Source organism: Pinus tabuliformis, chromosome J (genome assembly GCF_031772625.1).
Source record: "Pinus tabuliformis cultivar Carrire ecotype Pingquan chromosome J, CPIR1, whole genome shotgun sequence".
NCBI lineage: Eukaryota > Viridiplantae > Streptophyta > Pinopsida > Pinales > Pinaceae > Pinus > Pinus tabuliformis.
The window spans coordinates 112,777,946-112,792,019 of NC_142295.1; the positions used below are offsets into that span (position 1 = coordinate 112,777,946).

The window sequence follows — 14,074 nt, forward strand, 5'->3', positions numbered from 1 at the left end:
GTTTTTGACCTAAAGGGGGTTTTCCACCTAAAATTCTTGTGTCTACTGTGTTCTTTTATTTATTGTTATTACTGCATAAACATTAATAATAATTGAAGATTAACTAATTATCTAGAAAGATTTAAATTGATAATTGCTAAAGAATACTGATTGACCCCCCTCTCAGTATTTCCAACAGAGACTTGTGCTACAATGGTCTCCCATACTACTACGTATGGCCAATCAGCAAAAGATCATCATTCCTATGGTGCACTTCTATGGGGTAACAGTAGACATTGAAGGAGAAAATGCTCTGGACAATTTTGAAATAACTGATATAGTGGATCACAACAATCCTTACCCTGCACAACTATGAATTGATTGGGCCTTTGACATGGATGTAGTAATTAATTTGAAGAAACGAAGAATGACATTTGAGAAGAAGGCGCTCAAAGTTATTGTGCCACTGGATCCTGCCAAAGGAGCATGCTATACTGAACTAGTACGCAACTATGTGGAGGACGATGTTTTTGATCAAATATACAAGATAATTGTGCACGATGAAGATTGGATCAATCCCATTGTAGATGGGTAGATCACGTGGGATAGAGTCAAATCCTATAGTTTAGACTTGGATGAAGAGATTGAACACTAGCAGAATAGGTTGCATGAAGTCTCTACACTACGTTGCAATATGATGACAAAATCATTGTGGTGCATCTCTACAGAAGGAATCTTCTACATTATTATGGCTTAAATGATGTTAATTCATTTTTGGATGAGATTGAAAGGGATGTGCCCGAAGAGCATCGTTTCCAGGTGCTCGATTTGGCACTGCGTGCTACGCCTACTTGTTAGTGGGGTACGCATAAGGATATATTCACTAACTAGAAGGAATACAAGTGAATGATGAAGCTCGGGTTTGGATACACTAATACTCGAATGACTGAAAAATACAGTGGAAAGGATGATCTATGTGAACACTTAGCGTGGTGGACTAAAGCATGGGGCGAAGAGCCACAACAGGAATGGGTGCATATCTTCTATCACACCTTAGATACTATTCCCATGAATTGGTACTTGGAAATAGAGATACGCCATGGGAAAATTGAATGGGATATCTTGAGGGAAAGTTTCTTGTTAAGTTTCAGCTTTGAGGATGGGTTTGAGTGCATTGATGAAGCACTGTAGGAAATTAAAGTCACTATCTTTAGAATGCCTGAAGAGCTAGTAGAATGGGTTCAACCAGCATGGAGAATGCAGCTACACCATGCGCTAGAGTGCTACAATGTGACTCTCGAAGAAGAAGAAGAAGATCTGTGAAAAATCAACATTCTGAAGATTAAAGGATAATGTGAGGTTGAAGGTCCTAAAGCAGCGAACCCTGATATATCAGAAACTTTGAAGGTTAGGAAACTAAACATTGGGTCCGACGCACAACCTAAGTTTGCAAATATAGGAAATTATTGGGATGAAGATACAGTTGATAAAGTTGTGGAGCTGCTGCGTGAATACCAAGACTTGTTTCCCACCAAGTTCTTGGACCTTAAAGGAATAGTAGGGGATCAGGGAGTTAGGGAAAATTTTAAGAACCCCCCCTAAATTTACATGTATAATAAATGGGCGAATCTCCATGGTCTATAGGAAAAATGGAAGGCGATTTTATCAATAATATGATATGTATATATAATTTTTTGGCGAATCTCTCACGAGGCATGGCGAATATTTTACTCAATTATAAAATATCGTGTTTATTGAATACACAAATGAAATCATTGCATTTCTTTAAAATATCTTTTAAAATCAAAATTACCGAAATTACATATCGACAACCTAGTGGGTGTAGGATAAAATTCACCTATGCCATTCCTAGAAAGCATGAGAAAAACCTAATACTATATATAAAACCAAGAAAAATTCAAATTCATCACTTCTAGGGACCTTGTAACCACCCTGCCAATACACAAGTATGTTCCTGTTTGCAATTAGAAAAATTACCCAAATTACAATTTTTTTACTCCACTTCTAGGGACCTCGTAATCACCCTGCCAATACACAAGTATGTTCCCGTTTGCAATTAGAAAAATTACCCAAATTACAATCTGTTTACTCTAGCATATGTTGGAAAGTTATAGAAGGATGACTAGTGCAATCAATCCATTCCTTTTAGCCCTGGATTTGTTTCAGTTTAAAACAAAAGTATACAAATATACTTGTCCAATGTCTATGCTTTAACCATTCACCTTAAGATGTTTTTATAATATAATTTCCTAAGTCTATTTAATACCTTCATTATCATAAAAACCAACCTATATCCATCTTAACTCCACATCTACCACTCTTAGGGGGATGAAATCTATTTATCCCTCTGAGCACTTGGTAGACCCAAAATTAAGATGGATCTAAGACATAGTTTCCCCTTTAAATAGTCTATGCTCACATGAATACCATGGGTCAATACCATGGGTTATCATAAACCTCGAGCTTAAAAATTACTTTTAGTAATTTATAAAAATTAATAAAATTAATAGTTGATTTTTATTTTAACCAAGATAAAATGTTTAACATACATTAAATTACAACATCCATTTTTACTCTTGATCGGATTATTTTTTTCATTCTATGCTAGTTTGCATATCACGATATTTGATACCTCTCGGGGGTTAGTAGATCCAGAGTAAAGATGGATCTATGCTGGTTTAATTCCCCCATTTAAATAGGCTACATTCCAAGTGAATACCATGGGTCAATACCATGTGCCATTTTGGTGAATACCATGGGTCAATACCATATGCCATTTTTATTTTTATTAATACTAATATCAGGGTTAATAATGTTTTTTTGCATGGTATTAATAACAATCTAGTCCATGGCTAAATTTTGAAGGATAACCAAGGAGAGGCGAAAAAACATCGAAGCCGAGCGCGGGAATTTCCAGGTGCAGAGATTATGGCCATGGTTCCAGCTTCCGTCGCTCCAAAGCCTGATGGCCCCTCCCCCCGCCATCGTAGTTCTGCTGTCAGTTCGAATGGCCCTCGTTGCAGGCTCAGCGGTGCCGCCGGGAGGTATCAGGAGGTTTCTTTAATATCTGCCGACGCTCTTGGCCCGGAGGATCACGTAGGTTCGAAGGGGCTCATAGAGATAGACACCACTGAACATAGCTGGAAGCCATTGATGGATTCAGCTTCGTGGGGTCTGAAAAAAGAAGAAGCAGGCGTTTCTGTGGGAAGGATCACCCCAAGCAGAAGGGTAAGTTTGAATCTACGAAACTGCTCAGATTTGACTGTTGGCGTCCCTATTGCAGCAGCCAGCAGAGTCCAAAGGGAAAGGAGATGGAGATTAAGGGTTTTAAGGAGCTTGGTCGTCCAGTACCAGCTTCGGCCACCCTGTTTTGTCGGAACCAAGGAGGATGCGGGGCATATGTTTGACAAAACGCCCCTTCGAGATTTTATCCCAAACAGGGGCCTGTTCTCTGTTTCAGCTCAAACGGAATGCGCTGGAAAGGTATTAAGTCTCCGGCTTAACTCTCAAGACTCAGCGGAGGCATGGCCTAAGCATAACCTTGCAAATCTAACAACCGTGAGTCTCAGGAGTGCCTCCCTCCCAGACAGATGCGTGCATACCAGTCTTCCTGGCCATCAGGGTTACAGTAGCCCGCAGAGAACAGAAATTTCAGAACCATTCCAGATTCTGATTGTACTCATCTCCGGTAAGTCAATGCTGCATTGGGTGAGATCTTCAGATCTGGTGCAGCACCTCAAGCTACTCCTGGAAAATAAGGCGGGGATTCCAACAATTTATCAGCGTCTCCTTTATGAAGGTAAACAATTGGAGGATACCTGTCCCCTGTCCTGTTATAATATTCAAAGAAATGCCTCCATTACCCTGTCCATGCGTCTGAGAGGGGGAGCTGTTGGACAGTCCTCTTCAGCTGCAGCCTTTTCCTATAAAGATGCTGTCCATACTCAGAAGCCCAAGGAAAGAGCTCCTCCTGCTCAAGCTCCCAAACCCTTCTTAGTGGACAAGCTGGAGGATACCCCCTCCATTGAAATAACACATCCCTTGTTGGAAAAGCAACACCAGCTGTTTGCAGAGTTTGGCATCATTTGCAGGTTCAATGGTCTATGGCCTAGTACAGCAGATCTGTACCAATGGATTCATGCAAATTGGACCAACAATTGCAAGGTTCTTTTCTGTTCTAAAGGCTTCTTTATAACACTGTTTGTTGACAGTGAGGATTACCAAAGAGTCTTAACTGAAGGCCCTTGGTTTTGGAATTCTGCGGGTCTGTTCCTTACTCCGTGGTTCCCAGAGTTCGATCCTTCCACAGCAGTCATCACCAAACTCCCGATCTGGGTTAGACTTCCTAACCTTCCGGCGCATTTATGGAACTTTGTTGTATTTGAAGCTATCGGCAATTCCTTAGGTCGCTTCCTCGACACAGATCCCTCAAGAGGGCTAAAAGGAATTTATACCTACGCCAGAATCTGCGTAGAAATAGACATAAGCAAAGGACTTCCTGATCAGATCATTCTCAAAATAGGTGATTTCCATTGGACTCAACCTCTGGATTTCGAGAATACAGCATTTCGGTGCCGAAATTGTCATCTCACAGGGCACCTTCAAAGTTCGTGTCCTTCAATGCCCTTCCAAAAAAAGAAAGCCAAATCCAAGCCAAAATCCAAAAGCTGGAAACCTCATGATCCTCCCCCAATGGATGTTTTTTCCAGCTCAGATGAAGAGGACGAGGAGGAAGATGAGGAAGTCATGGACGAAATGCCAGAACAGGTTTCTCCTTCAGTGCGTCACGAGGAAGCAACAGTCCCTCCCATCTCTCAGAAACGAACTCATGAGTCATCTCCTTCGGATTCAGACAAGGAGCTTTCGCCTCCAGCCCAACACAGTTTACAAATCGTACTTGACCAACAATGTCCAAATGGTTGGGTCAAAGTCGGCAAAAAGAAAGGGAAAAAAGGTCGACCAAATGATTCCACCCTCGTTGTGTAGAATCTTTGGTTTGGACCGGACTTCCTTCTTCTTCTAGTTCTGTTTGTTCAGCTCTGCTCTAGTCCCTTCTTCTCTTGGGAGCCGAGGTGGATATTTTATCCTTTCCGGCTGCCCTTTCAGTCTTGTGGTTCTATGCCACCCTGCGTGGTGGGCAGTCTTTTCTTTTTAGTTTCCTGAAGTTAGGCCTGCTGTTTAGCGGCCCGTTTTCTGCAGTTGCAGAAGTTTTGTACTATATTTTCCTTTAATACAAATGCTTACTTACACAAAAAAAAAATAACAATCTAGTCCATGGTATTTGTCCCATAGTATAAATATAAGGTGACTTATGGAGTAAATATAAAAAAATGTTTTATTTGTTTACCATACCTCTCGTTTATTTATATTTTTATTAATTTACCATACCATTCATAAATACAAGGTGACTTATGGAGTAAATATAAAAAAATGTTTTATTTGTTTACCATACCTCTCGCTTATTTATATTTTTATTAATTTACCATACCTCTTTTACAAATATGGTATTTGCCCCATAGGATTCACTTAAATAAAACCTCTTTCTTGAGCCTTCATAAATAGAACGACGGTTATGGACTAAATATAAAAAGAGGTTTTATTTATTTACCATGCGTCTAGTTTATTTATATTTTTATTTATTTACCATACCTTTTGATTAAGTATAAAAGGACGTTTTATTTATTTACCATACCTCCGCTTTACTTATATTTTTATTTGTTTACACCCTTACATGTATATAAGGTGACTTATGGAATAAATATAAAAAATGCTTTATTTATTTACTATACCTCTCATTTATTTATATTTTTATTAATTTACCATACCTCTTTTATAAATATGGTATTTGGGCCTTTGGCCCATAGGATTCACTTAAATAAAACATATTCTTGAAAATGGGCGAATGGATTCACTTAAATAACACCTATTCTTGAAAATGGGCGAATGGAAGGTTGTAACTCCTAATTTCAAGGGCTAAATTTACTTTTTTTACCCTCTCCCTTAAAATAAGGTGGGCTATTTGAGGTGATTTGTAAAAATGTACTATGATACAAAATATTCGCCCACTAAAAATTTAAAACCCCTTAATTTCGCCAAAGGGCGAACATTCACCCCTAAAATCACCCCTACTGGGAGTCATGAATATCACCTTAAATCCCGATGCGAAGCCCTTAAAACAAATACCTTACCGTCTAAATCAAAAGTATAAGGAGAAGGTGCACAAAGAGATAGACAAAATGATGGAAGATGGAATTACTAAACCAGTTGAAGAATCTGATTGGGTGAGCCCTATGGCTGTTCAAGAGAAGAAGCAGCAGGGTGAAATCTGAATATGTGTAGACCTAAGAAAGCTCAATGATGCATGCATTCATGATCCACTTCCAACACCATTTACAAATCAAGTTTTGGAGAATGTTGGAGGACATAAAGCTTATTCATTCACTGATGGGTTCGCAGGGTACCATCAGATTAAGATTGCACCAGAGGATCACATCAAAATGACCTTTGCAATGGAATGGGGATGCTTAGAGTACACAGTGATGCCATTCAGGTTGAAGAATGCACCCGCGATTTTTTCAAGGGTTTTAATTGCAGAGTTGAAAGAATTCATCCATAAATTCTTATAAGTGTATTTTGATGATTGTACTATGTTTGGATTAGTTAAGCACCACATTGCAAGTTTGTGCCTTATGCTGGATACATGTCATAGATACCAGATTTCTCTAAATTTGAAGAAATGTATCTTTTGTGGGCCTTATGGGATATTTCTGGCCCATGTGGTCTGTAAGAAGGGACTAATGGCAGACCCTATGAAGATAGATGTGATTGTCAATTTAGAAGATCTGAAGAATGTAAAGCAGTTGCGCGCAAAGTTGGGCCACACCGGCTACTATAAAAATTTTATCAAAGCTTGTGCACAAATAACCGTGCCAATGGAGAAATTACTGAAGAAGGACGTGACTTTCTGCTGGGATGAAGAGTGTCACTACAGTCTAGATGTATTAAAGGAAAATATGGTGACTACACCCATTTTGGTATTCCCGAACTGGAAGAAAGAATTTAATGTTCATGTGGATGCCTCTTGTATTGCATTAGGTGTGGTATTGACACAACCAAGCGAAGGAGAGATAGTCACCCTATAGCCTTCACAAGTTGAAAATTATCAAAGGCGGAAAAAAATTATTTAATGAGAGAGTGCAAAGGTTTGGTGATGGTCTACGCACTACAGAAGTTTTGACATTACTTGTTAGGTGCACATTTCAAAATGTATACAGATCACTTCGCTCTCAAGTACATAGTCAAAAAGCCTGTCTTGGGAGGGAATATCTGTAGGTGTTTATTAGTGTTTCAGGAATATGACTTTGAGGTGATTGTGAAGCTTGGGTGGTTGAATGCGGGACCGAATCATCTATCCAGAATTGAGATAGGAGAAGAACCTACTAATTTGAATGAAGGATTGTTGAATTCGCAGCTCTTTGTTGTACGCATCGTAAATGATCATTTTGCTGATATAATCCAACTTTTGACTATTGGAACAGCCCTAGAAGGATACTCTACATAGCAAAAAAAGGAGTTGGTGGTTCGTGCAGGTGAATTCTATGTAATTACTAGACACTTATATAAGATGGGCGCTGATGAAATACTCCACCAATATGTTCTAGAATTTGAGCAATCGAGCATCCTCGCCGAAGCACATGGAGGAGTAGCAAGAAGACACTATGCAGGAAGAGAAACTGCATAGATGATTCTGCACACTGGATTATGGTGGCCGACGCTACATAAGGATTCTAAGGCATATTGTAGGGCATGTGATGCATGTCAGAGAACAGGAAAGACATCGTGAAGGAATGAATTGCCTTTAAATTCTCAGATTTCATTACAGGTGTTTGAGAAATGGGCGATTGAATTTATGGGTCCAATATAGCCACTAGGGAAAAATATGGGTGCGTGGTATATTATTACTGTGACAAAGTATTTGACAAGATGGGCAAGAGCACAATCAATGAAGGATTGTAAAGCTGCTACTGCCTACTCCCGTGAAGTTCCTATTTGAATATGTCTTCAAAAGTTTTGGGTTTCCTAAGATACTGATGAGTGATAGGGGTATGCACTTCCTCAATGAAACTATTGTCATGATGCTCAAAGAATTTCAAGTTTACCATCAAAAGAGTATGCCCTATCATCCTCAGGAAAATGGTACAGTTGAAGAATTCAATAAAATTGTAGAAAATGCATTAACGAATATCTGCAACACGCAGAGGAACGATTGGGATGTGCGCATACTAATGGTCCTATGGGCATATTGGATGATGTGCAAGAAATTAACAGGACAAACCCCATTTAGGTTGGTCTATGGGATAGAGGCTATGATGCCCATGGCGTATATTGTGCTGTGTTTACAAATTGCAAAGTTTACTAATATGGTGGACCACAAGACTATGGAGGAGCACCTTGCCCATTTGTTGGAGTTAGAAGAATATAGGTTTTTAGTAGAATTTCACCAACATGTGCAAAAGGAGTGCAAAAATGCATGGCATGATCGACATATTAAGTTGTGCGCCTTCAAGGTGAATGATTTGGTCTTACTTTATGATAAAAAGTTCAAAATGTTTCCTAGGAAGTTTCAAATGCACTAGTTGGGACCCTATATAGTAAAAAAAAATACAAATTGTGGTGCAGTTCAACTCACGAAGTTGAATGGGGAATTATTTCTGGGAAAAGTCAATAGAAGTTGTTTGAAGTTATGTCAAGGGGATCCTACCCTTGCGCAATGACTACATGATGGTAGGATAGTCTTAATACTATAGGTGATTGCGAGGGAGTATGGGACTATAAAATACACTACCCAAAGCCTAAGAAAATGAAGTAATGGGGTTCCATGAGGGGAGCCAGATAGGGTTGTGCCATGGAGGATGGTGCCATGCAGAGGAGTCTAAAAATAACCGTTGGATACACTGTAGCTAATTGGATGGTGAAAATATTGTTAGGAGTGGGTAGGCTGCATTTATGGTGCAAATATTTGGCAATCTCCTGCCAAAGATGCATTTATGATCATAAATTGGAGGGAACGGTTGGATTTGAATTTGAATTTACCTATAAATTTGACATGCTGGCCTGCAGTACAATACTCTGCCTTCTGAAAATCTCTTGTGAAATTTCTTTCCTTAAGTCTATGAACTGAGAAGCTTTGGAGGAACATCTTTCATGACCGAAGTGTGCAAACTTGCCTAATTGGAGCCGTAAGATCATCCTTGATGAAATGAGTGATCCCGCAGAAGCCACTATCTCTGAAGCTGTAGTCTGTGAAGTCATTGTATCTAACACCACAGCCCCTGAAATTAAGTCGGCAATGGAAGCTACAGCGTCTGTGCCTAAGGTGTTGAAGTTGCCTAGGCCTAAACCATCCACTACTAAGGAGAAACAGAAGAAACCACAGGTTGTACCGATGAGGCAGTCACCAAGGAAGAACCCTAAAGGGGTTCGATAGAAAGCGAAGGTGGACAAGTCAAAACAGCCACATGAACCCTTGGATCTTGACATATAGGAGCTTCATGATAGGGTCGAAGATTTGGATGCTGAGGGAGAGCCTATCACTAGGCTCCCAAAGTATATCCCTTTGCGAAAGGGCAAACCAAAGGTCTTGAAAGATCCTAGTTCTTGCAAGTTTATGGTCTCTACACTATTATTACCATATAAAGTTCCATTTGAAGGTGTGTTATTAGGGTGGATTTCCACACTCAAAATGGAAGATTGGGATCTAGCTGATCAAAAGAAATTCCCACACTTTGCAACAAACCAATATTTGGAAAAGATATACTATGAGGATACCAGAGTCATGTGACTAGAGCCTATGAAGTGGTTCGTTGTGGTTGAAGAGGTTGGGTTTCTAAATTTTCTATGTGTACCACATTTTAGCAGAACCACTATCAACATGGTGTGCGTAAGCTAATTTCTTACACTAGTTCATGATGGGTGTATTTGGTTGCGAGAGCCCATCCCCATCATAGATATGTTGATCCACCATATCACCAGGTTTCCCTACTAAGGGGTGGATCCTACCAACGAGTTTGGAGGAAAGAGTAAAGAAAAACAACTTGCAGATAAAATGAAGTGTGAGTTTGTCTTAGTGAAGAAGTCGCGCAGATACTTTATCTGTTCCATCACTGATAGATAGGTGTAGTTTTCAGCCCAAATTTTTCTTACAAGATTATGAGTAAGTGTCGTGTGAATGAGGTGGTGGGGCCAGTCATTTCCTTGGCTACACATTGTGTGAAGGGGGTGCAATACAACTGGGTTCAGTATCTCTACAAAGAGTTTCTGTTGAATTGTCGCGAAACACAGGATGATGGCAAGGCATTCCACAATGCCTGGTTGCTATTGTTAATTGTCATAGTTGCATGGAGACTGCCAAAATATAGTCAGTTCCCTCCACAGGATGCATATTTACCAGAGCCAACGAAGCTTGCTTCGTTGTGGGTAGAAAAGGGCCCTGAACGGGTCATGGAAACGAAGATATTATGGGTACTGGTCGAGGTGAACCTTCACATGGTGATCAGCTAGAGGCCAAGGTTGTCACCTACACTATTTGAGCAGTTGGAGGCCTACATGGAGTTTAAAGTGTATTTTCATAATGTATCCATCCATGCAAGGCACGATCCTAAGAAAGTATGGTACAAGTTACCATACCTACTCACTGATGCAGATGTACAGGAATTCGTGGGAAAATGGCCAGGTGAGTGGTGGCAGCCATTAGATATCGACGCAGGAAAAAGCATGGCTAGGGAAAGTTCCTCTACGCAAGCCAAAACAGTTCAAAAGAAAAAGTCAGTTGTGTAGGTTTCCGCTCGAGAGAAAGTAGTGCAGAAAAAGAAAGAGGTTGACCAAGCCGTAGCCTAAGAAAAATCAGCATAGGAAAAGAAGGAAGTCATTGCTAAGGCAACTGCTGACAAGGAGCATGCCACAAAGGAGGCCACAATGGAGGTTGAGGAGTCTACTTCTCAACATACTGTGGACAAGGAAGGGTTTGAGGAGGAAGGAGGCAATGGCGGGAGCCTAGCACTCCCCTTAAATTGTAGAAGCGGACCAAGGGGACAACTTCCGGGCCTAGGAAGAAGTATAAATCATACAAGCATGCACATGCGGATCCAATGGTCCTCGCTAAGGGGGACTTGGAGAGATTGGAGACAAGGTCCATGAAACAACAATGGAGTTGTGTACACAGTTCAAACAACAATACATGTAGACACTAGGGAATGTTCAGAACAATATGCGTGACTTGCAAATTCAAATAGGTCAACTTCAGGTGAACGTGGGAAAAGTGAGCGGGATTCAAGCGAGCCTAAAGAAAGTAAGCATGACTATGTTGTAAACATATAGGACTCTGGACCTTAGAGTCATTCCTTTACCTGATGGATCACTACACACAGAAGAAGATGAAGCAAACACCCAGTTAGGATAGATCAAGGATGTGGGTGTCAACTTATCCATGCTGCCTATTCAGATCCTCCATGCACTTCATCAGGGGGTCTCAGATGAGCTCAGGATCAGGAAGTAACACATGCTATCATTTATCAGCAAGGTAAATATGAACAATGAGTAAATATTCACTGAAAAGACTCAGGCGCTAAAGGAAAAGGAAGAACTGGTTGCAAGAAGCTAGAGCTTGGAGGAGGCAATTACACATGCATGGCATACACTGCCATAACTTCACATTCCAGAAGATGCAACAACAGCAACAAAGATTCATAAGTTGGTTTTTGAAATCAGAGAATCGAAGCACAAGGTCAATAGAGTAACATTTGAGTTGAAAATGAAGATCTTAGAGCTCGAATGTAAATTGGAGCTAACTAGTCCGCCAGAAGTCCTAGAGCAGCGCGAAGTAACCATCAGGGAGAGCATGGCCACTTCGGATGTAGTAGTCATAGGCTGCACACTAATCTTCGAGCAGGCAATGGAACTATGGATGAATCTACATGAGGACCCAAACCTATAGATACTTGGCACATATATCCAGGAGATGGAGCAGAAGTTTGATGAACTCAGGGAGGTTGCATGCACTTTGGTGCTAGTCCAGCGCTTAGCATGATTGTAAGAAGGAAATCAGCTACAAACACAAATCGAAGAGCTGTAGAAAAAAGAGCTCACCCTAAAGGCCAGAATACAACCTTGCAAAGAGGAAGCATGCCAACTTACTCTGTTAGTCCAAGAGAAGTTGAAGACACTCCAGCTAACACAATGAACAATGCTCCTCGCGATGGAAGTCCCAACTATAGAAAAACTGGTAGATGAAGTGTAGCAGGCTGTGGTGCAAGGTACTATTGACATATAGGTGTTGAAGCTGGAGTTCATTGATATCCGCAACAAGATAGATGCGCCAGCTAAGTCACTCAAGGCGAGTCACCCAATTTGTGTTGGGGGCCTATTGGGAAGGGGTCCCTGGGGATCAATTGAGTAAATTTTGTAGTTCTTTTTGCAATGAATGTAAAGTCTCCGTGAAATGTGGAAGCAGATTGCAAAACTAGTAGAAGTAAAAGGGGCTTTAGTTCCTTAGTTGGGTAGGTAATAGAGTTGTTTTAAGACCTGTCCATGGTCTATGGACCATGGTATTGTAAAGAAAATGTTATTTAAAGTTGAGTCATAGCGATTATTATGAGTACATTTTTGTGAAAAATCATTGTAAGGGCAAGGTGCTAAGGCAGGAAAAGTTTGTTTCATGTACTGAAGCGAAAGGGGAAGGCTCCTATCGCTGAGTGTGCGGAGACCTTGGTAAGTCTGCAAGCTGAGTGCGCAGGCCCCTGCAACTGAGTGCACAGGGATAAGAAGTTTGTAATTGAATGTTTATACTTAATAAAGACTATTTTGAGATGATTTTGATGCATATGTGCTTTGTTATTTACTTCTGCTAAATTTTATGTATCTTTGCTCTATGATATGTTTTATGTGAATTAATTCTTATTTACTGCGTGAAACTAGTAGATCTGTAATATTTATAAATGATAAGTACAACTCAGTACGTTCGCGAAGATCTGGAATTTGTTTAGATATATTTGCATTCGTTATCTGTCGGGAGGATTAGATCTGTGCGAAGGAATATCTAAGCCACAAGGGTATCAGGAAACCATCACACAGGCCTTTGGATGTAGAAACCTAGTTCTAGCATCCCCCACTACTGCTTCTAGTGAGACTGCAGCCTACACTATGCAGGTTGTTGCCGAAAGGGCCTGCAGTTAGGGTTTTTTTGTTTGGTGCTATTAAAGTTGAACCTGGGTCAGGCCCCAGAAAGCCAACATGACTATTCTTCATGTTAGCTTGTGATGTCATTCCACTCATGTGTTCCTTTCAAACTGTGTACTATTACAGGCTTCTAAGGGGTGCAATTCATTTTCCCCTTAGTGTGTTAGAACCTTCATGCATTGCGCTTGACTCTCCAGAGGGTCACACACTTTCTCTCACCCAAAGTTATCATACTTTCCTCTATGCGCTACCGTGATCAAGGCATTACACTAGTACCCACTGTTGGGACTCCTACTCCAAATGGTGTGAGGTCTTGTTGGGACTTCGTATCAGGGAGATCCCCTGAATGTTTGTGGGTCCAACTTCGTCAATAGATCCTTAATAATCTTGGTATGAATAGGAATGTCTCTAATGGCTTGTAACAAAGGGATTTTTATGTAGCCATTCCTCAACATAGACTCCAATGCATACTCTGTGGGAATTTCAGTTTTATTTACAAGCAACCTTTTTGGAAAAGGAGGCTCCTTGGGTTCTAAGAACTCTTGCAGTTCCTTTATTTCATTTTTTTTTTAATGTTTTTTCAATGTTTTTATCCTTCCATTCTACATGAAGATCCTCCTCATGGATAACTACTGTTGATTTATTTTTGTTAAGAGTTTTCCCAGACCTTAGTTCAATTTCATTTAAGGGAAAGGTAGTGATAACATTAGTGGGAAAAGGTTACAGCTCAATGTTCTATACATGTTGAGGAGGTCTATTATTGGGATTAGAAATTGGCTATACAGGAAACTGTGTTGGTTGAGGAGGGTTAAAATATTGTTGCATCTGTTGTGAAGATGAA

General features: G+C 40.3%; 1 pseudogene; it reads left to right on the top strand.

Moving 5' to 3' along the window:
• Window positions 1-406: 406 nt before the first annotated feature.
• The window catches only part of LOC149225796 (uncharacterized), a 128,920-nt pseudogene continuing 115,252 nt past the window's right edge, over window positions 407-14,074 (top strand).